This window comes from Salmo trutta, chromosome 24 (assembly GCF_901001165.1).
Source record: "Salmo trutta chromosome 24, fSalTru1.1, whole genome shotgun sequence".
Lineage (NCBI taxonomy): Eukaryota > Metazoa > Chordata > Actinopteri > Salmoniformes > Salmonidae > Salmo > Salmo trutta.
This window is the reverse complement of record NC_042980.1, coordinates 9,139,075-9,157,385: the sequence shown is the minus strand read 5'-3', so window position 1 is coordinate 9,157,385 and position 18,311 is coordinate 9,139,075. Positions and strand designations below refer to the sequence as shown.

The following is an 18,311-nucleotide window of genomic DNA, read 5'->3' as shown; positions in this document are numbered from 1 at the left end:
TGATCTGAAAGCGAAACAATTTCCCCTTTACTAGAGTGAATTAGGAATGAAATAAGTGTAGCTTATCCAATTACTCAGTTAATGCTCATGATAGTCATCTGGGTAGCCTTCTTTAACATTCTTTAACATCCACGCCATGGCATCTGCAACTTGCAAACATTTCACCAGTACGCCGGCACTTGGGGTCTGGCGCGCAGAAGCGCATGTGGATGACCTGAGCACGAGCCAGGTTAATACACAGTTAGACAAGTTCTCCATCAGCATTGCCTGACAACACCACTGCTAAGTGAGAAGGAGAAAATAGCCCTTCTGAAATGTTAGTGAGGGTCGTTGAACACTTAATTTACAATGAGAATATGGCTGCTGTTTGATTATAGACATGGGAAGTTGGTGCTCTGAATGTAGCCAAAATAATGTTTTTGGAACATGTTTTATTTGCCAAACACTGAGGTAGCAACCAAAGACGACTATAAAATATGCTTCACTGACTCGGGGGAGTGAAATGGTTGAAACGTCAGGGTTGTTTCTTGCTGTGAGTGGCATGACAGCTCGAAAACACATTAAACTCTGCAGTGAAATGTCAGTCTAGCATTTAATCCTTGTCCGTTTTTAACGACTTTTTAAGATGCGAGGCCTCTGAGGCCTATGGCAGATAGAGGGGTAGGCCGCATCAAAACGCAGCAGCCTTCAACAGCCTACCACCAACCACGGGTAATTCACATTCCCAATGGAGCGCTTTCCTGTATGGAGACCGCAGGAATAGCAACGCTCGACTTGGGCCGGAGAGTTCAAACCAGCGTTGTATTAAAGATGCGAGGGCATTGGGCATAGTGGGTATACTGGCGGCAAGTCAAAAATGGATACGGTCTTTTGAGAGTTTCTACTCCCCTTATCGCTGCACAGCGTTACCCAACCGTTGTGCGTCTTTGAGCTGTGAAGCAAGCCATTGAAACTCATTTATGCATGCTACAAAACCATCTGATAGTGCATTTGTTTTCTTGTCTAGTGCCATTGGCTTAGGCCTAATTTAATTATAGTAGCCTAGTCTAATTCTAATGTACAGTTTTGTACAGTGGAGAGCCTTGCAATTTGCATAGGCCAATATGTTAAAAGAAATGTAGGCTGCTACAAAACAAATAGGGGAAAATTTATTAATATGCCTACATCTTTTTAACAGATTAGCTATACGTCTTTTTAACAGATTAGCTACCGGCCAAAATAGTATTTATGCTCTGAATAGTAGCCCACCAATTGTAAGTAGGTTACTGAGTCTTGGAACAGAAGTTACACATTTATTCCGTGAAAGAAACATTTCCAGTTAAATAAAGCCTGATTTTGGTTTGTTTAGTTCCCATGGACTGGTACCATGAAGTTTACACACCGCCCACTCGTATAAAACAGATCTTCTGTAAAGAGGACAAATAAACTACACTATGGTAATTTGCGCACTGTACATTTAAAGGTGGCCTTTCTCGAACTAAACCGGACGTCTTTTCCGTATCCAATTCTGTTGTCATTGCTGTTTTGGGTTTCATTAGTCTGTGTGGAATGGCAAAGAAAAGTAAGTGAGAAAGCTCGTCTTAAAATGTATTTGTTATCGTTAAACGACATTATAAAATACATCTCCCTGTAGCTCAGTTGGTAGAGCATGGTGTTTGCAACACCAGGGTTGTGGGTTCGATTCCCAGCACAGAAAAAAAATGTATGAAGTTGTATGAAATGTATGCATTCACTACTGTAAGTCACTCTGGATAAGAGTGTCTGCTAAATGACTAAAATGTAAATGTATCTCGACAATGTATGCGGCTGAAATCATGAGGCCTATATTAGTCTACTCGTAATTATACTAGTGACACGTGCATTGTGCTATTTGATCATGTAATCAGCATAGCTGGTTTTCTTCAACTAAATCAAACAAATCCAAATGTATTTAACCCCAAAATATCTGAATATCAAATTGTAGTCTACTAATATTTACTAAACGAATTCAGAAACAAAACGGCCATCTAAAATCTAATAGGCCTACAAACATAATTGCTGCATTTAAGCTTTGCTCGTAAATCACAGAAAGGAACTGTCATCTTAGTAGTAGCCTACTATGAATTTAGAAATGTGCATTTACATAGGCTACATTATGAATATATTACTGCATAAATATTTCAATATTCACTCATCCATATAAATGAAAACATCCTAAAACAGACAGGTGCTCAAATCCCCTGAAGTCTGTTTGGCCTGCTCATATATTTTCCAGTGATGCAATTACATAGGCCACTGTGGTTTATGCATCACATTTAAAATGAAATCCCTTTCCGTTGTTGACATATGGTTTCACTCAGGGCCAAATCATTGTTTAATTGATGACTTCCCATGCCAGTGATCGTGTGCCACCCTTAAGGCCAATAGGCAACGCACTGTGTCATGGCTAGCCTATACTCTCTTTCAGGAATTAAGTGCAATAAAGCTATGCATGTAATGCATTAGTAATAATCATATTGCTTGATAACGTATATGCATTGCAATCTGTAATATTGGTAATTGGCGCTAACATTTTGACGTTTTCTTTCTTCCCCTTGTAGACTGTTTACTTCTACAAAGTATGAAGACACCAAAGGATCTATTTGAAGAACCCACGAGCCTCAGAAACAGGGCCAAGAGGTATAATGTGGCGCACAACTCTCCTGGAGTGCTTTGAGTGCAATTACCTAACACTTGGAACAGTGTGAGAAGGAGTGAAGATAACCCTGAAAAGTTACATACTCAGACAGTGTTGTAAGACGCTTCTCGTGTCTACTGCTGGCGTATTATCACGTTGTTTTAATGTCGGAATGGTGATGATATTAGGAAAAAAACATATTTTATCTTTTTGGGGAAATTATATTTCGTTCTGTTTGTAAAATCTCAAAATAGAAGTATATATTAATGTTTCGAATTGTACATAGGCCTACCTGTATTATATTCAGCTTGTAAAGGGACCAATGCAATTTAGAATACGTTCTTGAAGTACGCTGCATGGATTTTTCCAGATTTGACTTATAAGCAAGTCTTTCAACTCTGTCCAATGTACATTTTTTTTAAACTTATTTATTAAAACACGTATTTTTGAACAATGTAGTTGAGCCATTTGATTTATGTTTCCATAGAATACCATAGCATACCCATTTCAGACAGAATATGTGGTATATTATGCAACCTGTAGCCCCTTATTTACCACTTTCTTGTATGGTATATCCCTTTTATATCGTGGGTAACTGGCAAATTGGTAGGGGAGAAGGGTGGGTGGGTGTTGTTTATCCATGGAGGCTTTTTGCATTTCAAATCAGGGAGGTATTAAACAATGGAAGTGTTAATGAATTTCCCTGCAAAAAAAGTATAGAATCGTTCACACAGACCTGATACCTGGTATTTTGGTTACAGGGTGTGTGAAAATGCAGGAATCAATTAGGTGTTTTTGTATCCCTACCCATTTCAGATATACAAAAAAAAACTGGTATAAAAACGCAGGCATGGGTAAAATAGTGGGATTTCGGTCTTCATGAAAAGGTTTTAATAATATAGGCTATATCCCCTCTATTTCGATGTAAATAATTCCAGTATGTCACACAGTAAAGGAATAATCTAAGATTAAATAAACGGATGAAAAACCATAGGCCTACCTTTTTTTCTCTTGGTCTTTTTCCATTTTGTTTGAGCTTTAATTTAGAAAATAATTGCATTGAATATGTTATTCGCTGACAGTGTGTATGTAAGTGTCTCTTCCACGTTTTCTCCAGATAATCTTATAGACTAGGCAAAAACAAACACCCCATTCACTGCTTATTGTAAGATTGTATTTAGGTTTTCTTTCCCCGCTCTTGTTGTGGAAAGAAATCACCAGCTAAAAGCCGTCATAAAACCGCAGGGCTTCATTAACAGTGGGGGAAATTCGAGCCAGTTTCAAACCAAAGGAATGTAAAAGGGTTATCCGCCTTAATAACAACGTAATAATTTAAATAGTGATGCCTTGCGGGGAATTCTTTAATGAGCAAGGGACCCCGAACCACCCCCGATATAACGACAATAACTATCGCCCAGCTTTTAACTACCGGGGCTAGTTAACTTTTCCTTTCAATCTAACCCCCACACCATCAAAGCGTAACATTTTCGCATTACATTTTTCCAGACTTGGTGAAGATATAAATAAAAAAAAAAGTGAAAGGACCTTATTGTCAAATATGAACACAATGCGCACACATTGGGGTCAGTCACTGTTGAGGGTTTTAGCATTCCCTCCATTTTGAGAAACCGTTGTTATAATGTGGCTGCTGTTAATGTGTTGACTATTTTTGACTTGCTTGCCATTTGTGAGTATGTAGGCCTATGGTCCTTTTGAGAAAGGTGACTTCAAAAACGTTAAATTTCCCTGCAAGCGTCTTCAGCAGATATCATGAAAAATACTCGGAAAATAGAAAACTCACCTATTGTGGTTAATGATGTTCAGGCATGTGTAAGACGAATTCCTATTTTGAAGGCTAGAAGCCTGACTGCAAGCTACTGGCAGAAACATGCTCCAAAAACCTGGATAAACTTTATTAAGATGAGTGTTCAAATCCTTGTGGAGGAAATCTGGCTGCGTGTTTGAAGTGGAAGCACCTGCGATGGACTGTAATATATATCCTCCAGTTGTGATGCTCTTGGAGGCTGCAGTAGGCTAGCCTATAGTCTACTCAAATAGGAAGCTGTGGCGTGAAGTCACATTGGCCTAGGCTATTCCCCATACTCGCACCTGCACAATATCCAATAGCCCTAGGCCTACATTCATTGCATGCACCTGTTCTGATTAATTAAAGCACCAGTAAGAAAGAAGCTTTTTACAATTTTTAACATGTATTTTATCAAAATGTATTTATCAAAATGTAAATTAACCATAGCACAGAGGTTTAGCCTTCTTCTAAATAATGTTTTCTATCTTACCAAAAAGGGTGCAACTTTCACTGGGGACATACCATCACGGCTGTCTAATCATCCCCAGTTTACAATTGGCTCATTCATCCCCCTCCTCTCCCCTGTAACTATTCCCCAGGTCGTTGCTGTAAATGAGAATGTGTTCTCAGTCAACTGACCTGGTAAAATAAAAATAAATAAAAATGGCATTTTTGTTTTTTCATTACTCTGTGATACAAAACTAGCTACATGTCATGCAGCATATGGAAATGTTTTGTAGCCTTTGTTTTGTCTCATTTCAACAGAAGTACACTTGATGATGTACCATTGCACCATTAGCTAGCTCACTAACTTTAGCTATTATTTTTGCCTCAATCACACTAGACCTAAATCAAACGATGAAACCAGCGGCCGAACAATTGAAGATCGATATTCGGATGTTTTTTTTTCAGCGCAATGTGAGTTTTCATTAGTCAGTAAAGCAATGCAACGTTATTGATCTGTCAGTTTCCCTAGCCAATTCCCTACTTTTCACACTGACATGGTATAAACAGCTCAACAGGCTTCACTGTCATGGGGCACAGTCAGTACACAGCAATATGCTCATTATGTCTTAGCAGGATCAGATGGTGACAGGTGTCCCTCCAGGGTCAGACAGCCAGGGAAGACCAGTCTACAGAGCTCAGGTGAACTTTTAAGAATATCATAACAATCAGTGAATGGACACAAAGTTCCATTGAGTTGATGGGTTGGCTACAGTCTGGGATCTGGGAAAAATGGTCATTCATATTGTTGAACCATCGATTCTATTCATGGTTAATGTAATGTATAAATGTACACCAATGTAATTCTTTGTCATGCCTCATCTGAGCAGGATCAGATGGTGACAGGGGTCTTATCAGTGGCAGGCAGCCGGGGAAGACCGGTCTGTGATGGAGCTTAGGTGATTTTTTTCAGAAACAACACTATTTTCTCTGTGCAGCAAACAGTGGACAAGCAAGAAGCTTCAAAGATTGAAACTATTTTAAGGCAGTCTGACAAAACTCGAAAGTACATTTCCAAACTGTCTTTTCCCGATGACACAAAACATGTAAAGCTAAAATTTGAGGAACACATGGGAGACACTATTGATGATGATGAATGGATACAGATATGTTTGAATGCCCAGTCATGTTCATATCATCTCAGATTGTCCCTTCAACCTGTTTGCTTGGAAATGTTGATACTAGAGACTGTTATCAGAAGAAATTGTGTAACCTAGCATTTATAGGGGCTAAGAAATGCATTGCCATTAATTGGAAGGTTGGTTATCCTCCCACAATGGGTGGAAGAAATGTCTATGTTATGTATCACTAGATTTGATTTATTACAAGAATAAGGGTATACTGTGCAACTTTCATAAGGTCTGAATGCTTTATATGGAATGCAGTACGACAAAATGAGTCTGTGTTGAAAACATGCCCATGTCAGGGGAGATAACTATTTTGGCAATCCCTAGCTGCTGGACCTGCTCAGTCCTGGCCCTGGGTTTCTGAAATACGCTGGTTATCACTCTGGCCTTGGCCTAATACCTGAAACCAATAATGAATGTTTCACTAAGATCCTAAAGATGAGTGGGGTGTGTTGGGTTGGGCTGCTGCAGGGCCATGGACCACTAGGGCAGGACGGGATGACCCAGCTATGCTGTGTGCAAGTAAAAAGAGCTCTACAGTACTATTAGGCCTATGATGCGAATTCTATGGAGGATGTACTGTTTCTGTGTGTTAATGTGTAGGTGTATGTGTGTTTTTGTAAAACTTTTGTTTTCCAAACCATTCCTTGAGACATAAAAAAGATGGGAAGGAAGTTGAGAGAGTTGAGTTATTGACTAGACTGGGGGGGTCGGGCGTGCAGGCGGCTCAGTCTGGCTCGGCGGTCTGGCTGAAATTTGATATAAAGGATGTCTTAATAAAGACAATCAAGTCTTTGTACTTTATTTGTAAGAGTTGTTCATTTGTTAGGCTGTTGGTTAAATGTGCGACACAATATTGATTATTGAATTATCATTGATCTAGTTCAGTCTTATTAATCACTTAAACATATTTAATAATGTACTCCTACCTAGCTTGATGACTGGGCATTTTTGCTTACTTTATGTTGTTCTAAATAGAGACAGCAAGAAGGGCCATGGGTCATATTAGATTGTGTAGAAATGCAGAAAATTAGCTTTAGATGCCCCCCAAAATGGGAGGACCCCAAGACCCCCACCAAGTTATGTCCCACACCACTTCTAAAACTAAAGTTGCACCCCTGCTTACCAATGATGAAGGCTACATTTCAGCAATGGATGGGTGAATAGATTTGCAATCTCTATGACGAATTTCAATCTACTTGTTTCAGGGTCACTCAGATATAAAGTGATATAAAGTGGCATGATACATTTAATATGGTAGCAAGTGACATTGATTAAACCCTGGAACAAGCCAGGCATGGGAGTTTAAGGAATAGAAGAGTTTATAGATGGATAACCTATATCCAAGTAGCCTCTATGCACTTTATATCTTGCAAGTGTGGAACTAATCTTGGCATAGGCCTACGTGTAGGCAGGCTATAACTAGGCCTATTAGTTTGTCACAAAATTATTTTTCATCATTACTTTAGATTAAATAAAATATATTTTTGATCATTTATTTAATTAGTAAGGCTATTTCCTTGCACTAAAAAGTTGAACTAATCAAATTCAGGAAAGTTAGGCATTGATGTAAATGAGAGCAATAGGACAAGGCTGTCTTGTTGGTTGGCCTTGCATTGTAGTCGTGGTTGTAATGGAAGACGTCCAGGTGGCGATATGAGTAGGCCTACGAGGACCATTTTGCCTAGTTCGGCCATCGGCAGTGATAACGGCTCATTGTCCCACGTCCTCACAGTATGGAAAATCGTAAGTGTTTCCCATAAAATCTGACGTAAAAAAAACTATATAAAAAAAATTCTTAAACGGGGGGGGGGGGTTCTACTAAACTAAAATATGAAATTGTTTTAAGATGGTCATACCAAGGATCATTTAGCTATTTGATTTAGAATTTTAAAATGTAAAATATAAACAAATGATTTTATCAGACATTGAATTTGCCCATAGAAACACATTGAATAATAGATTCATACATTGAAAAGGAAGTTGTTTTAAAGGGTCTGTCCTTTATCTGAGAGGTATAAGAGATAAGGATTTTTTAAACCTTAACCGAAACATTTTTGCACAAAACACTTCCATACACACTCTTGGCCTTCTCTCAACCAGCTTCATGAGGTAGTCACCTGGAAATCATTTCAATTAACAGGCGTGCCTTGTTAAAAGTTAATTTGTGGAATTTCTTTCCTTCTTAATGTGTTTGAGCCAATCAGTTGTGTTGTGACAAGGTAGGGATGGTATACAGAAGATAGGCATATTTGGTAAAAGACCAAGTCCATATTATGGCAAGAACATCTCAAATAAGCAAAGAGAAATGACAGTCCATCATTACTTTAAGACATGAAGGACAGTCAATGTGGAAAATTTCAAGAACTTTGAAAGTTTCTTTAAGTGCAGACGCAAAACCCGTCAAGCGGCATGATGAAACTGGCTCTCATGAGGACCGCCACAGGAAAGGAAGACCCAGATTTACCTCTGCTGCAGAGGATAAGTTCATTAGAGTTACCAGCCTCAGAAATTGCAGCCCAAATAAATGCTTCACAGAGTTCAAGTAACAGACACATCTCAACATCGTCTGTTCAGAGGAGACTGTGTGAATCAGGCCTTCATGGTTGAATTGCTGCAAAGAAACCACTACTAAAGGACACCAATAATAAGAAGAGACTTGTTTGGGCCAAGAAACATGAGCAATGGACATTAGACCGGTGGAAATCTGTCCTCTGGTCTGATGAGTCAAAATTTTAGATTTTTGGTTCCTACCGCCGTGTATTTGTATTCCCACCGTGATGCATGGAGAAGGAGGTGTGATGGTGTGTGGGTGCTTTGCTGGTGACACTGTCAGTGATTTATTTAGAATTCAAGGGACACCAAACCATTATGGCTACTTCTTAGTGGTACTATCATTTGTTTTTCAACAGGACAATGACCCAACACACCTCCAGGCTGTGTAAGGGCTATTTGACCAAGAAGGAGAGTGATGGAGTGCTGCATCAGATGACCTGGCCTCCACAATCACCCAACCTCAACCCAATTGAGATGGTTTGGCATGAGTTGTACCGCAGAGGAAAGGAAAAGCAGCCAACAAGTGCTCAGCATATGTGGGAACTCCTTCAAGACTGCTGGAAAAGCATTCCAGGTGAAGCTGGTTGAGAGAATGCCAAGAGTGTGCAAAGCTGTGATCAAGGCAAGGGTGGCTACTTTGAAGAATATCAAATATCAAATATATTTTGATTTGTTTAACACTTTTTTGCTTACTACATGATTCCATATGTGTTATTTCATCGTTTTGATGTTTTCACTATTATTGTACAATGTAGTAAAATAGTAAAAATAAAGAAAATTTGAATGAGTAGCTGTTTCCGAACCTTTGACTAGTACTGTAAGTGTGTAGCCCAAGCTGTTCTGGCACTACAGACAGAAGTTGGCAGATTGGCGGAACCGACTTCAGACGAGTCCCATGACGCTTGTGGGGGACATAGAGCAACACAGAGAACACCATCATGTTCATGAGATTCTCATCTTTCCATAGAGTCATTTTAGTTTGTAGGCCAAACCGTTTGGACGATCCAGACGTTTTGTGAGAAGAAGGGAGCAGTGCTCGCAATAGTCTCCCACTTCTATTTTCTATTAGTTTACAATTCTAAACTTGGCAAAAAGGGAATGGGAACAATATCAAAGAAGGAACATGGCATTCTCTCGCCCTCGTTTCACAGGCCTGCTCCTGCCCATATCAAACACGTAGGTGTAGGCCTACTAGCCCACTAAACATCACAGTGCTGGACGTGGCCCAGCGAGTGGTGCTTTCCAACCCGCTGGTGCTGGATGGAGGTGAGCGCTTTTCTCCACGATGGCTTGCATAGCTGTCCATTTGTGCTCAGTTTTAATAGGCACAATATTAGTTACACCACCCCTCTTGTTATTTCTATCTCTCTCACACACCTTTTCTAATTATGCCGGTTCGCGATCACGACACGCAGGTTAAAATATCAAAACAAACTATGAACCAATTACATTCATTTAGAACTGACTTCTGTTTTAGCGCTTGGCAACGCAGACGCTCGTTGGCGCGAGCGAGCAGTGTGGGTGCAATAATTGAATAATATAGATTTTTTTTTTATTTTGCAACGCTCGCACATGCGACTCGAGCGGTGTAGTCAGCCTGTTACAGGCTGCGTTGCAAAATAACGTGAGCGCGAGCATTGAAAATAAATTTAGAAATCTATATTATTCAATTATTGCACCCACAGTGCTCGCGCGCTCCAACGAGTGTCTGCGTTGCCAAGCTCTAAAATAGAAGTCAGTTCTATTTGTGACGCAGATCGTGCTGCAAGTCCTGCCTCTCCCATCTCCTATTGGTTTATAGAAGCAGGTGACTGAAAGACGAATGAGGTCGGTGGCAGAAATGCACTTAATTTATGATATAAATAAAGTCCAGAGAAGAAAAAGCCTAGAAAGTAGAGATGACTAGAAACGATTCAGTTGACCGTTTTATTGGTGGATTAATTGTCAGAGTAGAGGACCTTGTGCATTTCAGGTAAAATAACAACTCAATGTTTATATCCCAGGACAAATTAGCTAGGAACAGCAAGCTAGCTAAATAGGACAAATTAGCTAGCTAGTGCAAGCTAGCTAGCTAAATTGCCATAAATGTTTAATGCTTTTCGACCTGTCCCCAAATTAATGTAATTGGTTCATAGTTTGTTTTGATATTTTAACCTGCGTGTCGTGATCGCGTTTGGTGTGGGGGGACAAAATAAATGTATGCACGATGGCGCACGATTTGGGTTCCGTGTTAGGAATCATAGCTTTAATCTGGATTCACCTTGTCAGTCTATGTCATGGAAAGAGCAGGTGTTCTTAGTGTTTTGTATAATCAGTGTATATCGATGTGTGCCTGATGCCACCCCTCATCTCTGATTCTCCACTGGGGCAATATCAAGTGTGCTTATACACTATTTAGTGTGGTCTCAATCAAATGATCCATAGCCTATAGGCTAAGAAATGCATGCTCGGGGGAAGCATAGAGCAAAGTTATATTTCTAAGATAGCTGCTGGGATGATGTAAATACAACTAGGCTGCATTATAAACTGCGAGGGATATTCCAACCCTGAGCCCCGGCCTACTCTGACCTTGCTGATTCAAAACGTTTTGTGTGCTGCCTTAACCAATGGCTGTGCTGTGTAGGCCTACGGTGGTAGTTCAGGAGAAGTCAAAGGCATCCTCCGCATTGTTTTTAGATTAGGCCTAGTCCAGAAAATGCATTATCTTGCGAGCGGACTAGCCTATTGTCTATGTTCTGTTCAGTTTGAGAAGGAGAGCGTGAAGATGAGGAGGACCGGAGATCAACTTTGATAGCTTGCTACTACTATAATTGATTTTATTAAATACAATATGTTTCTTGTCCATGATGTAGGCCTATTTATCAGTTATTGACCTCACAATTAGCCAGATTCGAGTAATTTACATTGTGGTGCTGAAACTTGAATCAGCAGCCCTGGCACAATTAATAAGAAATGGACAGCTCATGGTGCTGAAAGGATGCAAATTTGAGTAGGCATAATTAATTTCAATGACTTAAGAGGGCTTTGTGTTAGAGCCTATTTTTCCTATTTAAAAAATAAGAGCTAGGTCTACCTGTTTGACAAACCAAATCAGGCTATAGGCTGCCATATCCATAGATTTTGTCTGTCAATTCCTCCACCCACCATGCACTCTTTAAACAGCTTACCTCATGTCAGTGAAGGGATGTTAAGTTAAAACCAAGACTCAAATTGATGGGGTAGGAGAGAGTATGCCATAGGTCTACTTTTTATGAAAGAAAATGGCCAAAAGCACAGGCCTACCTACCCCTTAATAGCTTAAGATTTTGAAGAAAATAAAATGGATCCGATTATATAAAGTGATCTATAACAATGCTTTGGTCCGCGATGCTTTATGCTAGAAACAAGCTGTGAAATACCCAGGAAAGACTCTGATGCATATGGGGATATTATTGCTTCTTTTGTTTGACATTCAGAGGCTGAGCTACATACAACCTTCTATATTCGAGAGAAATAAATGACTTTGCCCGGGAGTAATCAAGTTCCGTCACTATCGATTGATTAAGCTATTCACTTTCTGTACTGTAGGTGTTCCAACCCAGACAGCTTTTAGGGAAGCACTTTTGACCTTCTGTCATTGGGTTTAGTCATAGAGTAGCCAGCAGTTAAAGCTTAAAGTTTTCTGCCTCGGTAGGCCTACTCTGTTTGGGGTGGAAAGGTAGACCTAACTCTTTAAAGTGCTCAGACTCCTAATGACGTCTCAGATGTATTTATTTGCAAACAGGGACAGTTTCGCTACAAACAATACACACTGATTTGGCATTGGACAAATATGGTAAGATGAACACATACTCCTATCTCTCCATCCATACTTAACACTGTAGAAACTAAATACATTACAAAGGAACGTCTTGATTAGTGTATGTTAGCTAGCTACAAAGTTGCTTTTGTATCATGACAAGGTGTAGTACTGAAACTATCGAGGTCACCTAGCCAGCTACACCTAGCCAGCTACATGTTCAAACAAAGTCAACAACGCAGCCACTGCTAGCTAGCCTACTCCACCAGCCAGCAGTACTGTATCATTTTCGTCATTTTAGTCAATAAGATTTTTTGCAACGTAAGCTTAACTTTCTGAACATTCGAGACGTGTAGTCCACTTGTCATTCCAATCTCCTTTGCATTAGCGTAGCCTCTTCTGTAGCTTGTCAACTATGTGTCTGTCTATCCCTGTTCTCTCCCCTCTGCACAGGCCATACAAACGCTCCACACCGCGTGGCCACTGCCACTCTAACCTGGTGGTCCCAGCGCGCACGACCCACGTGGAGTTCCAGGTCTCCGGCAGCCTCTGGAACTGCCGGTCTGCGGCCAACAAGGCTGAGTTCATCTCAGCCTATGCTACCCTCCAGTCCCTAGACTTCCTGGCGCTGACGGAAACATGGATCACCACAGATAACACTGCTACTCCTACTGCTCTCTCCTCGTCTGCCCACGTGTTCTCGCATACCCCTAGAGCATTGAGCCAGCGGGGTGGTGGCACTGGAATCCTCATCTCTCCCAAGTGGACATTCTCTCTTTCTCCCCTGACCCATCTGTCTATCTCCTCATTTGAATTCCATGCTGTCACAGTTACCAGCCCTTTCAAGCTTAACATCCTCATCATTTATCGCCCTCCAGGTTCCCTTGGAGAGTTCATCAATGAGCTTGACGCCTTGATAAGTTCCTTTCCTGAGGATGGCTCACCTATCACAGTTCTGGGTGACTTTAACCTCCCCACGTCTACCTTCGACTCATTCCTCTCTGCCTCCTTCTTTCCACTCCTCTCCTCTTTGACCTCACCCTCTCACCTTCCCCCCCTACTCACAAGGCAGGCAATACGCTTGACCTCATCTTTACTAGATGCTGTCTTCCACTAATCTCATTGCAACTCCCCTCCAAGTCTCCGACCACTACCTTGTATCCTTTTCCCTCTCGCTCTCATCAAAAACTTCTCACTCTGCCCCTACTCGGATGGTATTGCGCCGTCCCAACCTTCTCTCTCTCTCCCGCTACTCTCTCCTCTTCCATCCTATCATCTCTTCCCTCTGCTCAAACCTTCTCCAACCTATCTCCTGATTCTGCCTCCTCAACCCTCCTCTCCTCCCTCTCTGCATCCTTTGATTTTCTCTGTCCCCTATCCCCCAGGCCGGCTCGGTCCTCCCCTCCTGCTCCGTGGCTCGACGACTCACTGCGAGCTCACAGAACAGGGCTCCGGGCAGCCGAGCGGAAATGGAGGAAAACTCGCTTCCCTGCGGACCTGGCACTTTCACTCCTCCTCTCTACATTTTCCTCTTCTGTCTCTGCTGCTAAAGCCACTTTCTACCACTCTAAATTCCAAGCATCTGCCTCTAACCCTAGGAAGCTTTTTGCTACCTTCTCCTCCCTCCTGAATCCTCCTCCCCCCCCCCCCCCCCCCTCCCTCACTGCGGATGACTTCGTCAACCATTTTGAAAAGAAGGTTGACGACATCCGATCCTCATTTGCTAAGTCAAGCGACACCGCTGGTCCTGCTCACACTGCCCTACCCTGTGCTTTGACCTCTTTCTCCCCTCTCTCTCCAGATGAAATCTCGCGTCTTGTGACGGCCGGCCGCCCAACAACCTGCCCACTTGACCCTATCCCCTCCTCTCTTCTCCAGACCATTTCCGGAGACCTTCTCCCCTACCTCACCTCGCTCATCAACTCATCCTTGACCGCTGGCTACGTCCCTTCCGTCTTCAAGAGAGCGAGAGTTGCACCCCTTCTGAAAAAACTACACTCGATCCCTCCGATGTCACAACTACAGACCAGTATCCCTTCTTTCTTTTCTCTCCAAAACTCTTGAACGTGCCGTCCTTGGCCAGCTCTCCTGCTATCTCTCTCAGAACGACCTTCTTGATCCTAATCAGTCAGGTTTCAAGACTGGGCATTCAACTGAGACTGCTCTTCTCTGTGTCACGGAGGCTCTCCGCACTGCTAAAGCTAACTCTCTCTCCTCTGCTCTCATCCTTCTAGACCTATCTGCTGCCTTTGATACTGTGAACCATCAGATCCTCCTCTCCACCCTCTCCGAGCTGGGCATCTCCGGCGCGGCCCACGCTTGGATTGCGTCCTACCTGACAGGTCGCTCCTACCAGGTGGCGTGGCGAGAATCTGTCTCCGCACCACGTGCTCTCACCACTGGTGTCCCCCAGGGCTCTGTTCTAGGCCCTCTCCTATTCTCGCTATACACCAAGTCACTTGGCTCTGTCATATCCTCACACAGTCTCTCCTATCATTGCTATGCAGACGACACACAATTAATCTTCTCCTTTCCCCCTTCTGACAACCAGGTGGCGAATCGCATCTCTGCATGTCTGGCAGACATATAAGTGTGGATGACGGATCACCACCTCAAGCTGAACCTCGGCAAGACGGAGCTGCTCTTCCTCCCGGGGAAGGACTGCCCGTTCCATGATCTCGCCATCACGGTTGACAACTCCCTTGTGTCCTCCTCCCAGAGTGCTAAGAACCTTGGCGTGATCCTGGACAACACCCTGTCGTTCTCCACTAACATCAAGGCGGTGACCCGATCCTGTAGGTTCATGCTCTACAACATTCGCAGAGTACGACCCTGCCTCACACAGGAAGCGGCGCAGGTCCTAATCCAGGCACTTGTCATCTCCCGTCTCCCGTTACTGCAACTCGCTGTTGGCTGGGCTCCCTGCCTGTGCCATCAAACCCCTACAACTCATCCAGAACGCCGCAGCCCGTCTGGTGTTCAACCTTCCCAAGTTCTCTCACGTCACCCCGCTCCTCCGCTCTCTCCACTGGCTTCCAGTTGAAGCTCGCATCCGCTACAAGACCATGGTGCTTGCCTACGGAGCTGTGAGGGGAACGGCACCTCCGTACCTTCAGGCTCTGATCAGGCCCTACACCCAAACAAGGGCACTGCGTTCATCCACCTCTGGCCTGCTCGCCTCCCTACCTCTGAGGAAGCACAGTTCCCGCTCAGCCCAGTCAAAACTGTTCGCTGCTCTGGCACCCCAATGGTGGAACAAGCTCCCTCACGATGCCAGGACAGCGGAGTCAATCACCACCTTCCGGAGACACCTGAAACCCCACCTCTTTAAGGAATACCTGGGATAGGATAAAGTAATCCTTCTAACCCCCCCCCCCTTTAAAAGATTTAGATGCACTATTGTAAAGTGTTGTTCTACTGGATATTATAGGTGAATGCACCAATTTGTAAGTCGCTCTGGATAAGAAGCGTCTGCTAAATGACTTAAATGTAAATGTAAATGACCATAAAGGAGATATTCCACCCATACTCTTGTCCACGGTGGTCGCGAACCCACAACCTCAGGCCCGCAGCCCTGTGTGCTATCAAAATGTATATTTACCATGCAATGCTTACAGGAAGAAGAACCATTTCTAAAACTGCATATTAGAAGGCTCTTCTCTGTCCAAGAAGACTGCTATCCATTTTATGTTTTAATTAGGCTATTATTTTGGGGTATAGGGAAGGGTCACTTTTTTTTAAAGCTTTCAGGAAGGTAAAACATATTTTGTTGAAGGGAGGGCCATCCATTTAAATTCAGAGAGGTCCAATTTTCTCCATGTAACCCTTATTATAAATTACCTTCACTGACAGGTTTCGCTGTACCCATTGTTTCCGAGTACCCTAGAGAGGAAAGCAAGTGCAGATTCGTGCTTCTACCTCCTGCCATTGCTTGCTGTTTGGGTTTAGGCTGGGTTTCTGTACAGCACTTTGACATATCAGTTAATGTAATAAGGGCTTTATAAATACATTTGATTTGATTCATTAGTGGTCATGGTTGCACCACTCCTACAGCGAAAACAGCTAGCTAGCTTCTAGTCCAACCAGGCACAACATTTTCATCATCCTATTGCGGATCGCTGGGACCGCAATTTACATTCATAAACCATGTCGTGGTCAGGTCGAAAGTATCACGTGTCGTTAACTATTTGTTACACTTTGTTCAGTCATGTAACCTCATTGGCTAGGTCGCCATCAACCTGGTAACTTCACCAGTAATTCAAAACATTTGGGGGACAGAAAGAAAGGAAAGGGGATAGCTTCTTCAGGAGACAATGGTCATGGCAATGAATGACAGTTCATCATCACAAACCTGCCCTGTACACTTTTCAATGTAATGAATCTCAATAGAACGCGCTTTTATACAATTTACAGAAACCTAATGTTCCACAAATTACTTTGTAATTTCAATGAGAGGTATTCGTATCAACATTTTAGCTTTTATAGCACACACATGTTTTTACAGTGTTTACTAATTTGTTTCTAGTGCACAACAGTAAGTAGTTAGAATTCATATAGGCCCAATACAGGCTGTATCTCAATCAATTAATTTGGGAGCACCAGTGCTATGGTGTCGACCTCACATGCTGTGGGGCTCGCTTGCTATGGAATAAATCAGGAGGACCATAGAGTGTGTGTGAGTCAGAATGCAAATGACCATACACTATTATTATTGGAGGAAATTGGGAACCATTTGGCTCAACCCAAGGCCTGACTTTGTAAAATTGGCTTCAGCTTTGACAAACAAAACAAGTGGGGTGTAAAGTTATGCTATGACGATGGTGATGAGGATTATTATTAGGATTATTATTAGAATTGTCATTATTAGTAAAAGTATTTAGTTGAAGTAATTTTGTGTGTGCATTTCACACATGAAGGGCACTTTTTGGCATTTGCTGTATGATTGATGAGAAACCTCCATATTGCAAATGAACGGTCCCTTACTTACGACAGCGGCGGGCCGAGCCCCAGGGCCAGATCTTCCGGGAAGTCATCGAACGAAGTCTCTCGGACATTCGGTTTCCGTTTTATAAAATGTTCACATTTTGGTCATTTTTCCACTGTCCCGGGAAAAAACCACCAGAGGTGAATGTAATCATATTGCAATGTACAAAACATCACCAATCACGATGTGGCCGTTTTCTCCTAAACGGAAAAGACTTCGAAGTGGTTAAATTCACCCTAAAGGTGTTTTGATTTACCAAAACCTACAGTTTGTGAGAAATAGTGCATTCAACCCTGTGTAAATCGTCAGATCTTTACGTAAAGACTTCAAACTCAGGATTCTGTGACAGCCTACCCCAATGAGGATATGTGTTTACTTTTACTTCCTGTGTCCAATCGGAAGTGCGTTAAATATGGGTCACAGGGGCTGTATCGAAAGGTTAAACAAGTCACATATTTCCAAACTTCATATGTGCGATTAGGCAACCCTCATGAACTGTAAATCAGTCATTTATCCCATCAGATTTCAAGAAAGCTCACACACACAACAGCAAGGATGGAGTGACACAGTGTGGGGCTTAGAGACACACAGAGCCTGCAAATAGTTAACTTTGTTCGAACTATCAAAGAACTGTCAGACCTAGAACTCTGAAAAACTTAGAAATCTGTTCTAGAGCTCAAGTCGATAGTGCAACGGTGAGTTATGTGGCTCTAGAAGGTTCTCAGACCGAGAAACAGCCTCGTACATTTGCAATAACTTCAATTCAATTTCACCATTACAAAAATTATGACATTTAGAAAAGTCCCAGAGTCACAAGACTAGGTGCATTGAAACCACCTCGGCCCATAGAGACGGACCCCAATGTTCTGTCCGATAGCTCATTCAAGGACCCCGTAGCA

The 18,311-nt window shown here is 42.3% G+C and overlaps 1 pseudogene; it reads right to left on the bottom strand.

The window, feature by feature from the left end:
- The window catches only part of LOC115161477 (histone deacetylase 4-like), an 82,159-nt pseudogene extending 64,698 nt beyond the window's left edge, over positions 1 to 17,461 (bottom strand).
- Positions 17,462 to 18,311: the final 850 nt, after the last annotated feature.